We start from the raw sequence: 6,719 nt of genomic DNA on the forward strand, positions 1-6,719 counted from the left end.
GAAACCCCACTATGAGGTCTGCCATAGAAAGTGCACTTTTTCTCATTTTTTGGAGGAGGAGAGTTAGAGACAGGGTTTCCCTGTGTAATATCCCCGACTGTCCTGGCGCTAGCTCTTGTAGACCAGGCTGGCCTTGAACTCACAAACAACCACCTTCCTCTACCTCCCGAGTGGAGTGCTGGGATTAAAGATGTACACCGCCACCACCCAGCTGGAAGTGCACATTCCTCTGTCATTTCTCAAGGAAATTCCATCAGGAGCAGCTTAGCGGGCTGTGCAGAGATCACTGTTAATACACCACACTCAGGTCGTGAGTATGGCCTGGCCACAGGCCCCTTCCTCGAAAGACAGCATTCTTTGGCATGCCAGTAGAGGACCAGGTCTCCCAGCATCCTTCTCCAGTGCACGCCTGATCAGACTTGCTATGCTTCAGCTCAAACATCCAGGATGGAGTGTAGCTACAAAAAGCTTCACAGTATTGTAGCATCTGTGCCTCTAAAAGCATATACAGTAGATCTTTTGGATATTATGTTTTGTTTCCCCTTTGTAAATGGAAAAAGCAGATTAGTACAAGTTGAGTTCAGATGTACTGAATGAATATACCCCAAACTTCTACATATCTGAAGCTTGATGGTGGAATAAGACCATCTGATGAAGCCAATGCTGTCTTACAGGGAGGATGTTTGGGGCCAGCGAAGGTAAGTAATTTATCTAGGACTGTGAAATTGAGTGGGCTGACAGTCCTTTGTGTCCATGCTGTGCCCCATCCCAGGGAGGGTCTGAGTTGAGGCTTCCTGGCAGCTGAAAACGCTTCATCACTAGGAGCCGCAGCATTTCCTGGCTTGAGAGTGCTCAGTGGGGCTTGTTTTCTGTGAGATGGGTTACTACAATTTTGAGTGAAACTTTGGTCAAGATGCTCAAAAGATCAAACAAACCAGGCAATTAATTCTTAAACAGTCCTGTCCATTCCAACCAGCTGGGTTTAGCTCGCAACATCTTGAGACTCCGGCCCCAGTATGGGCTCCTTATAGCACAGAACAAGCTGGGGGATGTGTGTGACCGTTGGGTGCATATGCTCTACTCTATTAGTTGTTGCTTTTTGGCTTCTTGCTTATTTCTTCCTCTAAGGACTAAACTAAGCTGCATACTTAAGCCCTCTACAAGAAACAGCTCCCCTCATGGGCATTGCTTTGCTCAACGATTAAGTGTTGTTGCAGGGAGACTGTATCATCAAGGAAAATGACTGTGTAACTATCTTTGCCTTTGTGAAGGGCAAGTAATTCTACAACATGTGGCTTCCTGCTTGTCTGTACACTCCCCACCACACCATATGTCTGGCCTTCCATGAGCAAAAGTTTCACTCTTGAAATTAGTGGGTGACCTTTCTTGTTTTTCATATACCCGAAAGAGGAGATACGTGGTTATCAAGTAGTTTTACGACTGGTTTCTGCAAGGTAGGAGACAGCCTCACAATGAAGCCTGAGCAGCAGTAGCTCCAGGACCAGGTGGATGAATGCTTGTCCAATGCTGACTCCAGAGCAAGCGCTCACTTCCTGTCTTCAGTATCACTGTAGTGGCGAGGTCTACCCAAAACATGTCCAAATGCCATGTGCAGAGACAACTATTTCTCTCTATTTCAAGGGTGTGCAATCACAGGGAAAAAGTAGAAGAGCAAACAGTAGTGACCAGAATGTCTGCCCCTTCCTGGAAGCTTGGAACTTGAGATTCATCACGGTGACATATTGCTTCTTTCCTCTCAGGAACAGCCTCGTGTTTCAGTGAGTGGGAGCTCAGAAAACAAATCTTCATCTAGAGGAACTTGGTGTGAGAAAAGGATACATGTGGAGCAGAAGGAACGTTAGGCTTAGCAGGAGGAAAGCCTGCAGGAAGAGCTGCAGGCTGAGGGGAGCCAGCCTTGGCCTTGCCCAACCTAGGCTGTCTCCTCTTGTGCCCATCACCACACCCTCCCTCACCACTCCCAACCTCCTTGTACTTCCCTACAAATGTGAAGAAAGTTCCAAAACTCTTGGCATCCAGAACAAGTACTCCTTCAAGTGGCCTGAGGCTGTTCTTGTGTTTGAATCTTCCAGAGAAGCTACACATAATTCAGGTCCTCCTCTCTCAACCCCCACCCACTTTAGAAAATTCATCCTCATAGACCCAATGGGAAAGTCATTTGATCAAATATTAATGTTATACATTCTATTTTAGGAAGTAGTTACCTTTATAAAGCAGAGAAACACAAATTAAAAAATCTCCAAACAAAACATGTATGATGCACCACATATATAAAGACTTGTTTGTAAATATTTTTCTGTCAACAATTATTTTAGGCACTCAACTCAGATTTCATTTCTTGATATCTCAGAGAATAATTAATGCTTCTTAAAAGTAAGTCTTTGAGGATTACAATCTTGTGCAATGTGTTTTGATTATAATTGGCCTCTCCTTCCCAGATCCACCTCCTCTTTTCTACCCACCCAAATTCATGGCCTTTTAAAAAAAAATAGAAGACCAATTTGTGTTGCCCAAATATTGTTGGGTGTGTGGTCTTCCACTAGAGCTTAGTCAATTTATTAGGGGATACACTCTTAGGTAAAATTCTCTCTATATATATTCCATAGCTAGGACTTGAACTGTAAAAGCCCGGGACAGACTCTACCAAGAGAGAAAAGAAGCAGCCCATCATATCAAAATCATGTTACAAATTAACTCACCAGAAGGTTCCTCCAGGATAATGCCTGTAGTTAGGATGATTTTAGCACCAGGCCATAAAATGGCTGTGATGCCAATACCCGGGTCTGTGCTCAGCAGACTTGGGCTCCAGTTCCAATGCTCACTTCCTAACCTGAAGAATGGTGATAATCGTTGTCTTGTCTTGCAGGTTTCCTGTGAACTCTGATGCTGTGTGTGCAAAGGACACATCATCATTTCTGTCACATTTTAAGTATTGTTCAGGAGTTGTTATCCTTTTGTTTATAGATGTGATGGCTACTTGCTTGCTTGTTTGTTTGTAAGGTTATAACTATAAAATCTGTTCAAACACAATTTTCATTATGTTTCCACTAATTGGTGATTACGAGAATCAAAAAGTAAATGACATTATCATTAGTGGATGTGATTTTTTATAATCTCTGCTGAGTGTTTCTCTGTAATGAAATACTTTCCCCCATGGAGAAATAGCACATTATAATTCCAAGAAAACAATTTATATTTAAAAAATTCAATTTCTTTTGGCCTAAATTTGAGTTTATTTTAATCACAAATAACAAGGAAATTAACAATCAGTACTGGAACCTTATCTATTACCATCTGTTTCTCATAAGATTACTAAAAACTTATATACTGTAAACCATGGTTACTCTCATAAAAACAGGAAGTAAACTGAGACCTGTGTTTCTAATGAACAAATGTCAGGTGTCATGTTGCTAGGAAATCACTATGTAACTTGAACTTTCTCTGTATGCAAATCTTCTGAATATGCTTTAGGACATCTGTAAACAAGCTGAAACTTTAGATGATATTCCAATTATAGCATTCAACAGTACGATTTTCAAGTAAGAATGTCCCGAACAAGCCATTGTTTCTGTACTGAAGTTATTATTAATCATGTTCTCCCCAAGACAAGGTTTCTTTGAGTAGCCTTGGCTGTCCTGGAACTAACTCTAGCTCTGAAGGCCATGCTGGCTTTGAACTCACAGAGATCCATCTGCCTCTGCCTCCCAAGTGCTGGGATTAAAGGCATGCGCCACCACTGCCCAGCAATAGTGAAGTTAGTCTTTGAAGACTAAAAAGTTCTTCCTGTTTGGAGGAGTTGGTGACTATGTGTACTACTGAGGTTCTATTTTCCTTTTAAACTAGGTTTTCCACAGAGAGGAGTTTCTGGTCTGCATCTTCTGGACAGGTTTCCTAATAGAATCTGCATGTTCAAAATGCTATTCTGTATTTCTTGCACTTGGACCAGCTGCACACAGTGGAATACTACACAGCAGAAAAAAATGACATCTCGAATTTTGCAGGCAAAAGAATGGAGCTAGAAAACATCATTTTGAGTGAGGTAACCCAGACCCAGAAAGAAAATTATCACATCTGCTCACACATAAGTGGTTTTTAAACATAAACCTAAGAAAACCAGCCCACAAATCACAATCTCAGAGAACCTAGACAACAGTGAGGACCCTAAGATTGACATTCATAGATCTAACCTATATGGGAAGTAGAAAAAGACAAGATCTCCTGAGTAAATTGGGAGCATGGGGATCTTGGGAGAGGGCTGAGGAGAAGGGAGAGGCAGGGAGGGGAGCAGAGAAAAATGTAGAGCTCAATAAAAATCAATAAATTTTTTTAAAAAAATTATTCAGCAATGTCTTTCATAGGTGCTAGACCAAGATAATGAGGAATACCACGTTCCAATAAATGGTTTTATTGTGGGATCTTTTGAATAAAAAAAAATGACCATTATAGATCTGCAGCCTCCTTTCTCTCTGGGTTAAGGTGTGTTTTCACTTCCTCTTCTTTTCCTACTGGGATTTTGTACATTGCTCCCAGGATTTTCAACAAGAGTCATGATTCTTTCAGGCTTGCCAGGAACCCCATGGTGATCAGTGCTGCCTTGCTTGAAGTGCTGGTTGTAGCTTGTCCAGGTAGGGAGAAGTCCACCTTCCAGATGAGAGACACATGACCAAACATCCACATCTTTCTGGACCTCAGCATCAGAACCGGACTGCTGCCAACATGAGTAACCAGCTGCTTGGGAACCCAGGCTTGTTTTCTCAGACAGAATCAAGGTAGTTAAAGGACATTGGTTTGAGACAAAAGAGTGGATATTATAGACAAATCACTTAGCTGTTCTAGCTGATGGATGTTGGGGTTCTAGCTGGTAAGAACACGGTGGGACTGTGAGGAGGCAAGCATGGTAGCTGTACATGTAGCACGGAATCCCCACAGCTTTCTGTGAACTCCCTGAAGCTAATGCCCTAATTAGGGGGACAGTAAGGAAGGGTACAGGAAGACAGCCAGTATCTACATGGGGTGAACCAGAGAGGTGTGGGGGGATAAATGTGACACTGAAAGGTGGGACAGTGGCTGGGCTTCTGGTCCTTTACCTGATCATATGTCATTTGTGGCCTAAGAGAATGAGTGGTGAAGACTGAATTCCGTGAAGACGCTCCCTGATGTCATTCCCCGAAGAGTTCATAATAAGAGGCTCCGCAGGCCTGGTGCTCTAATGCTGTCCTTTCAAAGGAGCTGGCCAGATACAGGGAGTCTCAGAGGCAGCAGGCATGGGTCCTGACTCATCCACTACATCCCCTTGCTCCAGGACCCGCACTGAGTCACTTGTGAACCGTGGCCCCTCTACTACACAATAGAAGCGTTGGATCAGAGCATCCATTCTAAGCATCAGTGTCTCCTGTTGCTCTTTCTTTCCCAATTTAGAGAAAGGTTTTTTTTTCAATTTCTCCACTGCCCAGTGGAGAATGGCAGCCTAGGCCGCCACCAGAAACTCACTGAAGCTAATCATTGTTTGTTCGGAATGAGGACAAGGAACATTCTTAGGACAGTGATGAGACAGGGTGACATCTGACTTGGGTGCTGGCCTATTGTCCTGAGGGCAATAGGCCCATTTAGAGTGGAGATAGCCAGACTCGGTATGGATCAGCTTAGGGGCTAAAGGAGAGCAGAGAATGCCGGCTTGTACTCAGGCACTTATTCTCGAGAGAGAACCCTGGGACACTTCTGTGAGTTTCCAGTTGCCAGGGAGTGAGGTCTTGGATGCTCTTTCACAAGGCAAAGCACAATAGACGAAGAAAATAAAACATTCCATAATAAAATCAAATGTAAGCATCATCTATCTTCAAATACAGCCCTACAGAAGGTGCTAGATGGTAAACACTAACCTAAAGAGGTCACCTGAATCCAGCTGCTTCTCAGTCATTTGAGTTTTTCTCTTTTGGGAATTTTGTTTAGATCTGTACCCCATTTTTTTTTAATTGGACTATTTGCTTCCTTGATATCTAATTGTTTTCTGTATGTATTTTGGATTTTAGCCTTTATAGGATATGAGGAAGGTAAAAATCTTTTCCCATTTTGTAGACTGCCCCTTTCTCCAAATGGTGGTGTCCTTTGCCATATAAAAGCTTTTCAGTTTCATAAGGCCCCATTTTTAAATTATTTATTTTAGCGCCTGCGCTAACTAATGGTGTTCTGTTTAGCAAGGTTTTTCCTTTGCCAATGAGTTCAAGGCTGTTTCAAGACCACTTCCTCTCCTATCAGGTTTCAGTGCATCTGGTTTTAGTTGAGGTCTGTGAGCCATGTAGAGTTTAGCTTTCTTGTAAGGTGATAGTATGTTTGTATTCTTCTACATGGAGACATCCAGTTTGACCTGCACCATTTGTTGAAGATGCTGCCTTTTTTCCCCACTGTCTATTTCTGGCCTCTTTATCTAAAATCAGGTGTTCTTAGGTATGTGGAGTTATGTCTGGGCCTTTCTGTCTTTGTGCCAATAATAGGATGTTTTTATTGTTGTAGCTCTTTAGTGCATTTTGAGGCTGAGCATGGTGGTACCACTAGCAGTTATTTTTTTTAATTAAGAATTATTTTAGCTCTCCTGTTTTCATGTGTGTGTGTGTTCATATTAAGCTGAAGATGGTCCTTTCAAGATCTGTGAAGAATTGTGTTGAAATTCTGATGGAATTACACTGAATCCTTAGATTGCTATT

At 42.4% G+C, this 6,719-nt stretch overlaps 1 pseudogene; it reads right to left on the reverse strand.

Annotated features, from left to right (window-relative positions):
* Window positions 1-3,852: 3,852 nt before the first annotated feature.
* On the reverse strand, window positions 3,853-4,695 carry LOC101990772 (annotated as a pseudogene).
* Between the last annotated feature and the right edge of the window lie 2,024 nt (window positions 4,696-6,719).

The sequence above is a fragment of the Microtus ochrogaster genome, unplaced genomic scaffold, assembly GCF_000317375.1.
Source record: "Microtus ochrogaster isolate Prairie Vole_2 unplaced genomic scaffold, MicOch1.0 UNK37, whole genome shotgun sequence".
Classification (NCBI taxonomy): Eukaryota; Metazoa; Chordata; class Mammalia; order Rodentia; family Cricetidae; genus Microtus; species Microtus ochrogaster.